We start from the raw sequence: 13987 nt of genomic DNA, 5'->3' as shown, positions 1-13987 counted from the left end.
AGGTCTTTCTTTTCTCTAAGTACCATTATTTCAGAGTCAGCACAGTGTTGCTGGCTGACTCCATCAATAATGGTTCTACATTCAAATATGATAATTATCACTTCATAATTCCCAGAGGTATTGACTGAACAATACAAGGGACATAGTAGTATTTGGAGATCCTCATACATAATTAGCTTCAGCTGAAGTGCTGTCTTTTCGAACTGCGCTGAGATTGGGAATGTCACAACGTTCTTCCATCACCCTAAGTTAAGCCCATGTTGTGCATCTCACTTCTAAATGGTTTTTCACTAGAAGTCAGAGCTCCCTGGCTGACAATAGAATGGCTTTCTCTTGCTTATGGAGAGAGATACAAGACAGACGTAAACAGGGCAAAAGTGAGGACTGCAGATAATGGAAACCAGAGTTTAGATTAGAGTGGTGCTGGTAAAGCACAGCAGGTCAGGCAGCATCTGAGGAGCAGGAAAATCGATGATGCGGGAAAAAGTCCTTCATCAGGAATGGAGGCAGGGGGCCTCCAGGGTGGAGATATAAATGGAGGGGGTGGGGCCGGGGAGAAGGTAGCAAAGTACAATAGGTGAATGGGGATGGGGTTGGAGGTGATAGGTCAGAGAGGAGGGTGGAGCAGATAGGTGGGAAGGGGGGTTGGCAGGTAGGACAAGTCATGAGGACAGTGCTGAGCTGGAAGGTTGGAATTGGGGTAAGGTGTGGGGAGGGGAATTGAGGAAACTGGTGAAGTCCACTCAAAACAGGAAACAAGTCACTGAGCATCTGGAGGGCCAAGAGTTGGGTGAAGTTAATATTTTGCTGAGAGCATCTGAATTAAATAGCAAATGATCAACTGTTACAGGCTCCACAAGACCAGAGTAGTAAGAACTGAATCCTGTTGTAATTCGGTATCGGGCATTTCAATAGTTGATAATACAAAGGAGGAGAATGTGATATTCACTGGCAGACCGAATGCACAGTTTGAACATCTAACAAGAGAATCACGGAATTGGAAGATCATCCATAGTTTATTTAATGTTGTTTGAAAGATCTGACCTCAAACCCAATGGGCTGAATGGCCATCTTCTTCCTATGCTGTACTATTCTATGGTTCTGATGGGGAAACAGCTTAAGACTCCTGGAAGATGGTTGATAATTATGAGAAGCACTTCGACTCGGTCAAGGAACCATGGCAATTTCACTGTGAAGGGTATTTCATCATGCACATACATCCCTCTGTCTGTCTGAGGAGCATAATATTGTAATGAAATTAGACTGAAAGCTGGAAACTCCCATGATGATTTTTGAATAATTAAAAAATAATTTCTCACACCCAATTAGCCAGCAGGTGTCTTCTTTTGGCCAAATTATCGTGTTGTTAATTAAGTCTGCAGAATGGTTTCGAATTAGTCATCAAGCTGACACCCACAAAAACCCATTAATAAGACAGTAGGGCGAGGAAAAAAAATGATTTTTAAACTAAAAATCTTTCTCCAGTCAAAGCCAACAGATGTTTTTATGTTGTCATCTTGATGCTGGATTTCTGATGAGAGAACACAGCCTTCACACAACACATTGACTCAACTCTTTTAATTTGTATCAATTCCTATAGAATGTAGAGACTAACTCTCACTCAAACCATCACCCGTGTTAGTTCCTGTGCTTTGGCAGGTCTTCATGAATTTCTAATGCTGCTGAGTCTCCCAGGATAGCACCAGTGATATGCTGGAATATGTCTGTTCTGTATCTTCACTTCACCTAAACCCCCGACAATCTACTTTCTAATTTAAGAAATCTTAACTGAATGAGCCTCAACATCTGTGTCTGTGTCTGTATGTGGTGGGGAATAGATGCTCCAGATGTCCTTCCAAAGCTGTGTGAAAGAAACACTGCCTGATTTCAGCCCAAATAGTTTCAGATAGCAGCAGCAGCTCAGTTAGTGGCAGGGGTCAGTTAACCGGATGGCTGGTTATGATGCCAACCGCCTGGGTTCAATTCCCACACCAGCTGATGTTACCATGAAGGAGTCTCTTATTCAACCTCTCCGCTCACCTGAAGCATCATGCCCTCTGGTTAAAGCACCACCAGTCAAGTCTCTCTCTCAAATGAGAGAGCAGCCTATGGTCTGGTAGGACTCGGACAACTTCTATCTTGGTTAAAGCACTCATTGGTTTCAGAGTTCAAGGCCCCCGCCTCCAGTCCGGTTCTGGAGCAACGAACAAGTGGTAGAGAGTAGTTAAACAGCATTTACAGTCAAAAGGTACCACCTTCCAAACAAGACAATCTTCACTCTGGTGAGCACACAGGCAGCCTAGAGGGGCCAAGTGGTCTACTTCTGCTCCTACTTTGTCTGTTTGTATGAGCAGGCTCTGAAGGCCCTTTAAACAAACAGAAGCACAAGTCAGAGCTTATACTGCACAGAGAATTCCAACTTGTAAAATTTAGGAGCTGAAAACGTGTTGCTGAAAAGCACAGCAGTTCAGGCAGCATCCAGGGAACAGGAGATTCGACGTTTCGGGCATAAGCCCTTCTTCAGGAAACGAAGTCTTATGCCCGAAACGTCGAAGCTCCTGTTCCCTGGATGCTGCCTGACCTGATGCACTTTTTCAGCAACGCATTTTCAGCTCTGATCTCCAGCATCTGCAGACCTCACTTTCTCCTGTAAAATTTAGGAAACTGGATTAAAGAATTGACGTAGCTGCCTCCCTTCAAACACTGAGCTAATGCTTGTGCAGAATTAAATCAAGGCCTGAGTTTAACAGTGGCTCAAGTTCCCTCTGCTCTGTAAATCAGTGACTGATGTACCCGTAAAATGGGTGCAACTGTGTTGAGTTGATGCCTCGATGGCTTTTTTTAAAATAAAAGGTGCCTATTCCATTTGGGAAAGAGAGGGGATAAAGTTGATGCGATGGTCAAAAGCAAAAAAGTCGTACAACATTAAATTCATGAACTAATGCTTCCTCCTCAAATGTGTAAATAACACAGGAGAAAGATAATGGCCATGTATCAGCAGTCAGTTTAAAGAGCACAAGTAGACTGTCAACTTGATGCACCATGAAGTGGTAAGATACCATTAATCCTTATTAAAAGGAGGCAGTGCGAGACTGTTGTGGAGTGAGGATTTACATCAAATTAAATGTGCAAAGTCAAGTCTTGCAATGGCTGATGTCAAAGCATCATCTTCAGAGACGATGAAGCAGGTCAATGATTAGGCTGCTCTGAAATATAAAGCTACAGGGAAAACAGGAATGATTAACAGGGACCAGAGCAGTCACAAAAGAAAGTCATGTTGATAGCAAAATAAAAATACGTGGGTGAAGAGTGCATTGATGTTAACTTATATTGAAAACTCATGCATTATTTCCTTTTACTGTTGTATGCAATTGTTTTGCTCAATTACTTCAAATGATTTGCTCTAGCTAAGTTACTGATTCCCAGCTGGGGTGTGACGCACTTGGTTAAGGCACCGAGTCATGGCAAGGCATTACCTATCATCAGGAGGTGAAGAACGAAATCCGGGACTAAGATCTGACCCAGAACAATTTTCGAGCAGCGATTAGCAGCAGGTTAGGGGTTTGCACTGGCAGGAAGCACACCTGTGTTCCCAACCTGAAATAATGCTCAATGTTTCTAAACGGGTTGCTGTAACCTCAAGAGTTTTAGAACCTGCTGCTCAACATCTGCGCTTGTAATTAATAAAACTAAATAATTTATTTTCTTAAAAACCAAGCGCAGTGATTGGAAGCACAGAGAATTAGATAAATCACATCAAGAACACCAACAGTTAAAAAGAATTTGTGCTATTTCGTAAAAGAAATGCCCCATTTTAAATCAGGAAACCTGACTTTCCAAACTCTGGCATTCAGGACTGGAATCGCCAGTACAGGTTGAAGACATACATTACTGAACGCAAAGTTTCCAGTCAGAGAGGTACAATTCAACATTCTCTGTCGAGGTACCCTGCTGCTCAGATAGGAGCAGCTGCCAACATTATAAATTACTCCTGCTGCACTCGAAGCATTGAGCTTGATTGTCACCAACGTACATTTCAAACCCAAATTTCAGACAACAAAAGCAATAATCCAAAAAAAAAAGACACTTGCTGTGATTCTGAGGTGAGCAAACCTAGATAAACCACAAGACACATTTGCACTGTGGTGCTGCTGCCCAGTCTCAATAATCAGAGCAGTCTCACATCAAAGCTGCAATGTGTGGTCAATGGGTGACATTCATCTTGCCCCTGATAAATCACTGTGCTGCATCCCTTCATTAGTTACTTTCCTTGCACTTACAGATAAATACACTTGGAATACAGGGAAAGGAAGAGGATATTGCTAGCCTTCCCTTTCTATTTGCTTCCCCATCTTGTATAAATAAGTGCAAACTTCCTTTTATTATTTCCTCCCAATTCCCCACTGTCAACAGCATAACACCCAGCGCATTTCTGCCTTCCTTCATTTCTAACTTGAAACATCAACTCTGTTTCTCTCTCCAGAGGCTGCCGGACCTGCTGAATTTCTCCAGTGCTTTCTGCTTTTAAGACATAATTACAGGTTTGATTTTATTTCCCCAAACTGCGGCAGCTGTTGAAAGAAAGACATTCTGTTCAAGTTTATGGACTTGCATTCACCAGGAAATCTCAAACATTTTTGAGTAATTACACAAATAAACAATTTAGGATGGTCCGCCATGCTCAGGGTATGACATTTATGCTGGAGGAGAGGGAAGTGCCAATTGACATGCGGACTCTGGTTAGATTAGATTCCCTACTGTTCCCTTCGGCCCAACCAGATCACTCCGAACAGTAACCCACCCAGACCCCATTTCCCTCTGACTAATGCACCTAACACTATGGACAATTGAGCATGGCCAATTCACTTGACCTGCACATCTTTGGACTGTGGGAAGAAACTGGAACACCTGGAGGAAATCCATGCAGACACAGGGAGAATGTGCAAACTTTACACAGACAGCTACCTGAGGCTGGAATTGAACCTGGGACCCTGATGCTGTGAGGCAGCAGTGCTAACCACAACCACCATGCTGCCACCTAAATGAAGCTGTTAATGCTGATTGCCAGTTAACTGCCAACTTTTGTTAAAATATTAACCCTGGCAGGCTGACTGTCTTGAGAATTAAACCATATAATCGGGCTTGTTGTTGCGGCTGACAAAGAAATTGCACACACACTGCACCTGTTTCAACTCAATAGATGACAACCATTTTCCAGTTCAATCCTCAGGACAATGCCCTGTCCAGTCAACCTGCCTGAGTTAAAATTTAAACAATGGTTGGCAGTTTACTGGCAAATCAGCGTTAATGGGTTCATTTACCCAGCAAAACCTCAACCAGAGGCCACATGTCGATCAGCACTTCCCTCTCCTAAGGATAAATTGTCAGCTTTGGGTTTTTCCTGGTGCTGTGGTCATGTCCTTATGAGCCGGAAAGCTCAGGTTCAAATCCCACCATAACATCTCTGAACAAGTTGATTAAAAATATCAGAATGTAAATTTTCCCCTTGAAGTGGTATTCTAGCAATTGTACTGAGGCTTAATATTAAAAGTAGACAAAATTAATTTTTCTACAGCGTATAACCGCCATGGTAGCTGGCATAAAGGGAAAGAAAAAGCAGGACAAATACCAATGTAAAATATTCAGGGATCAGAATAACAGGAAGATACATATGAGCAAGCTTACATCAACTGAAAAGAACAGAATGGCTCTTCCTCAATGTGTGGTGTTTGAAAGGAGAACTCAAAAGCAAAACAGAGATAGATAATTAACAACGACCTTTAATCTGATGCTGCTCCAAATCAAATATCTTAAATACATAAATCGACTTTTTCATTGCTATGACTAGTTCCTTACTGGTTGATGCCAAGTAATTACCCTGATATTTCATTGGCAATGTTATTGCTGAACTGAAATGGAAATAGAAAATAATTGCCAGCCTACCTAGTGACGCCCACGTCCCATGCAAGAAGAAATAAAAATGCTCAACCAGCTTTTGTTCATGTTTTCACACTAGCCTCAGTCCCTAGCCCCAACCTTCTCTCTTCCCATTTATAAAAAAAAGCAATTAATTAGTGTTCCTTTTCTACTTTTTGTTCAAAGCTGCATGAACACAACAGTAAGTGGTGCTGGCTGGCTCGTTGCTGCAAGGTAAAGTGTTTGAAGAAAATTACTTGTTGTTGCTTAAATAGAAATCTTCCTAATAATTTTATTTGTTCAATATCTTGAGGCCACAAAGCGTTGACATTGCTGTTCCTAATATTAACAGTTCAGTTCAGCATTCTGGTCAGGAGGGAGGAAGTTCAGTCTGAGCCATAGAGGTATGTTTCAGTGTTTCAAGTCCCTCACATTTTCTTGGGAGGGAATCAGCTTTTCCTGCATGATTTCAAACCCTGCGCCAATTTCCTCTGGCCTTTTTGAGTAGATTGGGAATGTCTAACGCACACTTGCCCCACAGCAGCCACCGACCCCCATCCATTACCTCCATCAATCGATGAGCAAAATATAGTTTGGGGTGGGGGGGGGGGGGGGGGGGAAGTATAAGAAAAAACTAACCACCTACTCCCTTTTACTGATTGACAGAGAGAGAGACTGCAAAAACTTGGATTGTTTTCACGAGTGTCAGAGGTGACCTGATAGAAGTACAGTCGGTTCTGAAATAACTCCATAGTTATGTTCTCATGTTTTTTCACACTGAGTTGCAGTCAACTGATACTGCTGCCAGGGTAGGCAGTAGAAGCAAATTTGGTAGCAATGTTTAAGGGACATTTAAAACAGACACAAGAACAGGCAGGGTCCGGAGGGAAATGGGGGATTCCAGGCTGATGGAATTGGTTTAGAATGGCACCACAGTTGGCAGATACCTGGTGGTCTGAAAGCCTGTTCCTGTGTAGTTCAGTTTGTCCTACGATGAACACGCTGATTTGAAATTTTTTTTAAAAAAGCTTTTCTTTCTTTTCCAAAGCAAGTGAAAATTGCTTGGGCCATCATCATTCCTCCATATTAATGGATTTAATACAATTGACATTCATTTCTTAGATGAATGGGACAACAGTCCAAAGATATGTTGATCAGGAGGTTTGGCCATGCTAAATTGCCCGTAGTGTCCATGGATGTGCAAGCTAGATTGATTAGCCATGGGAAATGCAGGGCTACACGGTTTAGGGAGGTGTGGGATGGGGTGGGGCTGGGTGGGATGCTCTTCAGAGGGTCGGTGTGGACTTGATGGGCCAACTGGCCTGCTTCCACGCACTGTAGAGATTCTATCACAGATTCAACTGGTTTCTGGTTTGTTAACACAAAACTATGATGATTGAGAATTAATGGTTTTTCTCACATGGCAGCATTCAGGATTGTCCCCTTCAGAATCAATTATATACATGCCTTTACTAGAAAGAAAGGGGTTTGTTTTGCCCAGTTAAATATTTTCCATTGATTTTAAATAGAATCGGAGAACTGTACATGGTGCATTTTGGGAAAGTGACTATGCAAATTGCAGCGCTGTCCTTTCCATTTTCGGTGTGTTTAACTGGACCAGTAACTTTCGCAGCTTCTTGCCACCAATGGAATGAATTTAATTAACTTCCCTAGTTGGCTATGCTCCCATTCTGAGCAAATATTTTCTTGCACTGTAATTATGTTAAAGAAACGTTGATGGATGTATGTATCAGGATTCTAATTCAAGCCCAGAGCAATCAATCAAGATTTAAAGCACTCGCTTAGATTATAAACAGTTTCAAAGCTGACATGAGTGCAGCTACAGTGGACAGCAGCAAGACAACTAATATTTAACCTCTCAGATACAAGCAATATTTGCTAGTTTACACTGAACTGAATTGGAATGCAACTTTTGAAAAGCGCTTTTGATTTTGTTCGATCTCTCCCACAGAGATGTAACTGAAGATGTTCAAATAAATGTTTACAATTTCAGCATTAAATGTCAAGCTCCTAGATGTCACCAACAACTCCCAAACCACATTCACACAAAGGCTGGAATGTCAGATCTAGCACAAATTAACTAATGCAAAAACATCAGAACATTAGACGCATGTCTCCCAGTTCTAAACTGATCCCAAACAGAATTACAATGAAATTCTCAATTTCTTGCTGCCCCCAGATTTCAAAATTGTATTCCAGTATTATAAAAGCCTCACATCTGCATGTTTATTGCACCCAGAACATGAAATTCTCTTCTTCACATACAAGTATCTTCTTGGTCACAGTTTCAACTTAAAAGGCGCATGGTGGCTCAGGTTAGCACTGCTGCCTCACAGCACCAGGGCCCCACATTCGATTCCAGCCTCCGGTAGCTGTCTGTGTAGAGTTTGCACATTCTTCCTGTGTCTGCATGAGTTTCCTCCGGGTGCTCCGGTTTCCTCCCACAGTCCAAAGATGTGCGGGTCAGGTGAATTGTACATAGTATTAGGTGCATTAGTCAGAGGGAAATGGGTCTGTGTGGGTTACTCTCCGGAGGGTCAGTGTGAACTACTGGTAGGGCTGAAGGGCCCATTTCCACACTGTAGGGAATCTCATCTAATAATATCAGCAGCATCAAGCACCATACCCAAATATTAATCAAATGCCTAATCCTTTAAAGATGGCAATTTGAATAGAGACCAACAATGGCCAGATTTTTACAAATTTCTACAGTAGATATGTAATTTGGTAGAAGGATGCTCTAGTCCACTATTCACAAGATGACACCTTATGCTGAATATTTGGGACTTTATTCTTAGATTCTTGCCTGAAGTGGAGTCACTGCATTCCTGGACGGTAAATAGAACACAGATGAATGGGGATGGATTGGCAAGATGGACAAAGTACCTGAAGTTTGAGGCAAAGAAAGACTCAAAGAGCAGAACTCCATCATCCTACCATCTGAAAATGGTTATAAATGTAGTGCTTTATAAAGTTATCATACCATAAAAAGGTGCCTCCTTAAGGTATAATGTCGTGAAGAGGATTACATAACCAGTTACAAATTTTACCTGATGACAAAATTGCACGCTTGGTTACTATGGAGAACAGGGGCCTCAATTTGGGACGAGCTGAAATCAAGGTACAAAATATTCACACCTGAACATAGAGTCATGAGTAGCTAGCCCAAACGAATGAGTGTAAGGTCGACAAAGTGAGTAAATTCTCAGAAAGCTCAGAGGCAATATGGACAACACAGAGAAGGACATCTGTCCTCTGAGCTACCAGGCAAATTGCAGAAAAGAGGACAGCTTCTATTCAAAGAAAAGCATTTTACAGAAATCTAGACTCCCAAAAGATTGCCTGTAATGCCGAGAGTAAGAAAAAAAAATGGACCTTAGTGCTGAAAGAACTTTGGAAGTTTCCCTCCAAACCATGCACCATCCAGTTTTGGAACTTTATTGGCATTCTTATACTGGGTCAAAATCCTCAAAATCCCAAACAGTGCTACAGGTGAACCACATGGATTGCTGCAGTGAAAAAATGGTAACTCACCAACACCAAGGGTAGTCAGGGGTGGCAAGAAGTACTGGCCTAGCCACTAACATCCACATCTTGTGAATGAATGAAAAGAAAGGAAACCGCAAGCAAAATTCTTTGATCTTCACATACTGCAACTCAGCAAAAATTGGGAGAAACGAATGCATTGGAAGTCAGGAATGACTGAACTGTTTCCTAGAAAGACTACAATTATATAGAAACCAAGCTGTAAAGTATACATAGGTAGCAAGAGGAACCAGTCATGTCAAGAGATTAGTAAGGGCCATCTCATCTGTAGTTAAAGTATTCCTGCTTGCTAGCTAGTCTTTAAGTCAAGTAAAGTTGCGTTTTGTTAATTTCTATAAAAATAGTCTTAAATCTTCTTGTGCATTCCTTAATGTCAATCACTAGAATTCAATTTTTTCTTTTAAATTCATGGTCTCCATGGTATCATACAATTTCACTGCAATTGCTCATATCCAAAAGTTTTATTTTAAAGATATAATCCTCTAGCATTATACTTTCAATACAATACTGTTACAAAGTGGAAGAGCCAACTGCAGTTCTGGCAGCAAAAGAAACAAAAGCAGATTTAAAATCTCGTTCGTCACATGGTATTTATCTGATTGGAATGTTTGATTATATTCAGGCACACATATCTTTGATGATACATCACAAAGTACCTTGGAAAACCAGATTGGCACAAGCCATAAGAAATTAAATAAATCGTAGGGTTCTGTATCAGCTGCAAGTCAATTTTGTGAAGTTCTAAATCAATGCTGCCAGTTTTTTGACTGGTTAAAAATAATTAAAATATCCATTATCAATATTTAATTTATTAACCCCACAATCCTTTCTCTCATCCGCACCCTCCCATTTATATAATGTAAATGGGCAAACTGTTCCATGACCATATTCTTCCATTCAATTCTTCCCCTCTAAATTCCTTTATCATGTTGCTACCATCAATATCCACACACATCTCTTGTGCAACATGCTTGAGTATTTCTATACTTCTATGGCACCAAAAGAATTAACCAAAATCACTACATCAGTAATTATTGGTGCATTACGAACATTTTATTTTTTCACCACCATGAACAACGACCGTATACAGCACTATGGACTAGCTCAGTAAGCCACTGTTCAAACCCTTTATTCCCATCTATCCATAGCTGCATGATCCGTTAAAGTAGTTTTGTGTTCCCTTACCCCTCAACACTTGTCTCTTCATCTATGAGGTCTCCTTTGACAGATGATCCACAGACTTGGGGAAATAGTCATCATCCATACAGAAACGGAGGGCTCTCAGCAATATTCACAGAGACGTGCAAACTTAGAAGCAGGGTAGGTCACTTGACCAATGGAGCTTGTTCCTCTATTTACTAAAATTATAGCTGATTGGATTCCTATTCAAATCTCTCCACTGTTCCATTCATGCACAATAATCTCAGGCAATGACCATCTCTAAAACGAGAATTTAGCCATCCCTTGATACTCGCAGGCATTGCCATCACTGAATCCTCCCACTAAACATCATCATGCAACTACCTTTGAACATAAAGAGCTGCACCAGCAATACAAAAACTGCAGCTACAACAGCTGGTCAGAGGGTGGGAATTATGCAGAGAGTAACTCATTTGACTCTCCAAAGCCTATCCACCATTTACAAGGCACAAGTCAAGAGATATGATGGAATACTTCTCACGCGCTGGATGGGCACAGATCAAACAGCTCAACATTGTTCAGTACAAAGCAGCCTGCTTATTGGACATTGCATCCAACACCTTGGACATTCACTCTCTTCACTGATGATGCAGTGACAGTAAGATGCGTGACAGTAAATCTCACAGCTCCTAAACTCATTAAGAATGAGGGCATCAGATGGATGCAAGCATCACCTACCATTGACTGCAGTCATTTAAAAAGGCAGCTCACCATTATCAAGGGCAATGGGAGATTAAATATTGGCTGAGTTTCCAATGTCCACATCTCATAAATGATTAAAGGAAAAGTTGCATGGAGAGCAGATTGTATCTGCAACAAATTATGTACTATGCAACATACTTATGGCAGGAATGCATTTATTTTATTTTCCACAGGCAACACAGACCAATGGGAACATAGGAACTGAAGCATTTTCTGTTAAAATCGCTAATTTATACAGCGGGAGAATTTTCAAATTCTGTTAATAACATTCACACTTCTTGGGTTTTAACATTGTTACTTATTCATCTCATCTCACCAACTTTCTGCCTTCTCCTCAAGGCGAATTCCACAAGCTGTGGTGGTGTATGAAGGCAGCACATATTCACATGCAATATTTGATGGAACATCTGCAGGTTATTTGAACATCAGATTGTTACGAGGGACAGGTTGCAAGAATAACAAAGCTACCCCATCTTGTGCACACATGCACACTTCAAACAGGGTTCTGACAGCATTCAGAAACAAACCTTGGCTGTTTTTCTTTTGTCACGCAGTTTTGTGCTTCCAGTTTTGGTAGAAGACAGACTGATTGAAGAGAAGGCAAACATACTTGTGTTTCTTTCTAACATTGCTTATTGCACATTAATACTAAATACTACCATATTTGGTAATCAAACAAACTAGGCTCTGTTACAATATTGAAAAATTATTGTATGAACTATTACCTAATGCTACTTGATCTAGTCCACATGTTTATTCATTTATATTTGGAGACCTCTGACAGTGCAACACTCCTCTCCAGACCACTGAGTAATCAGATTGCATAGGACCAAGGGAGGGATTTGAACCAGAGACCGTTCGTTCTGTGAGACGAGCGTGTTACTTGGTGAGCCACAATTGTCCAGTTTAACTCTGTTTGTATTGTATTATTTGAGCCCAATGAGGAGCAGCTCCATGACACCATCACAAAGTTGCTCCAGGTTCTTAAAACCCTTACACAACATACATTGCCTTTTTTGCCTTCCTATCATAGGTACTGCTTAACAATTATATTCATTCTCAAATGAATTACTTAAATGTCTTTTTGCACAATTTACTGAATATTCTTTCCTTATATATCCCACCCCTGGTAAGTCTTTGAATAGATTCATTTGAGTCAATGGCTGCTTCTTTACCAAGTGTTTCCATGTCTTTTGAAAGTTCGTTTTAATTTTCTCTGCTGATTTCTATTAGATGAGCAATACTTGCTGAGGGGTCTTGCTTCAATGTAACTGCAGGAACCTATGGGCAAGGTAGGTTGTTCCTTCCTCTCCATTTTAAGGCTTGGGTGAGAAAAGTAAAATGTTGCTCCTCCTTGGATAGCTGTTCTTCATAAAGCGAATCTTGTTTCACTGCAATATCGACTTGTTAAAAGGTTCTGTTCCATGGCATGAGCATATAGGTTGCTTGAAAACAATTTGGTCTGATGTATGTTTTAGATGCTAAAGCGCATCTTCGATAAGTGATCTCTTTTCCTACAATGGTACATTGTTGGTTTAAGGCTGGAGAGTTTAATGGGGCTTCACATTGTTTAAAGTTTCACATTGGCACATACTCTACAGAGTAGATAAGCCTGCTTCCTCTGACCGATTGCTCCAGTAAGTACAGCCTGTTCTGATAGAATGTGATAGTTCTGTTCCTGTGAGATCCCACATAATAAGAAAATCATTTAATAGCAGCACTATTTAAACCAAATGGGACCAGAACTGTATTATAACCAATACAGGGGAGGGAAGTTCACATTCTAAAAATAGTGGACTAAATTATGCAAGTGGAAGTGGTGGAGGCTGGTACAATTACAGCATCGAAGAGAAATAGAAAGAGTTAAGAAGGGTATGGGGCCAAGTGCTGGCAAACGGGTTTAGATTGGGTTGGGATATCTAGTCGGCATGGACGAGTTGGACCGAAGGGTCTGCTTCCATGCTGTACATCTCTTGGACTCAATCCCTCAGTCGCATCATAGCCAATGCACATTGAAGAAACAAGTTATTGCAGAATTAACTGTAGTTACCATTCTCCATAGAAAGCACTGTATTAAAATGGAACTTTTGCTGTACTTCTTGAAACGTTTTCTGGACTCTGCATCTATTGCCATTTAGTCTACTCATTATAACGTTAGATTCTCTTTTGATTGAAACAAATTCAGGGGCCGATTTGCCAAGAGGCTGATAACAATGGCCTTCTGTCAAAGCTGAGCTCTTGCTGAAAGTTTCCATGGCTGTGATAATACAGACAGATCATTAATTAAGCTATCCAGAGACCGTCCTGGGAGTTGGCCTGATATTGAAGCATGATTTCAAATGTTTTTAAACTGAACCAATGATCGTAAGTTGTTAGAAGATCGAAGTGCAACTAGAAGCACAAAGGATTTTTTTCCCCAAAAAGAACTGAAAGGGGAATGCAATCGCCAAAACCTTTAAATCCATGGTCCACAAATTTCACATCACCGCAAAATTAACAGCTGGGCTAAGAGTCTGTGAATCGCCACAATCTGTGAATATATGGGATTGCTGCAAGCAACACTCTCCTACCCAGGTCCCTAATAAAAAAAATGGAAGGACTC

At 41.0% G+C, this 13987-nt stretch overlaps 1 protein-coding gene across 3 annotated transcripts in view; it reads right to left on the bottom strand.

Moving 5' to 3' along the window:
• The window catches only part of cadm1a (cell adhesion molecule 1a), a 408277-nt gene that overhangs the window by 226545 nt on the left and 167745 nt on the right, over nucleotides 1-13987 (bottom strand). The gene's annotated exons all lie outside the window — the stretch shown is intronic.

This window comes from Hemiscyllium ocellatum, chromosome 29 (assembly GCF_020745735.1).
Source record: "Hemiscyllium ocellatum isolate sHemOce1 chromosome 29, sHemOce1.pat.X.cur, whole genome shotgun sequence".
In the NCBI taxonomy this organism is placed as follows: Eukaryota; Metazoa; Chordata; class Chondrichthyes; order Orectolobiformes; family Hemiscylliidae; genus Hemiscyllium; species Hemiscyllium ocellatum.
This window is presented reverse-complemented; position numbering and strand designations above follow the sequence as displayed.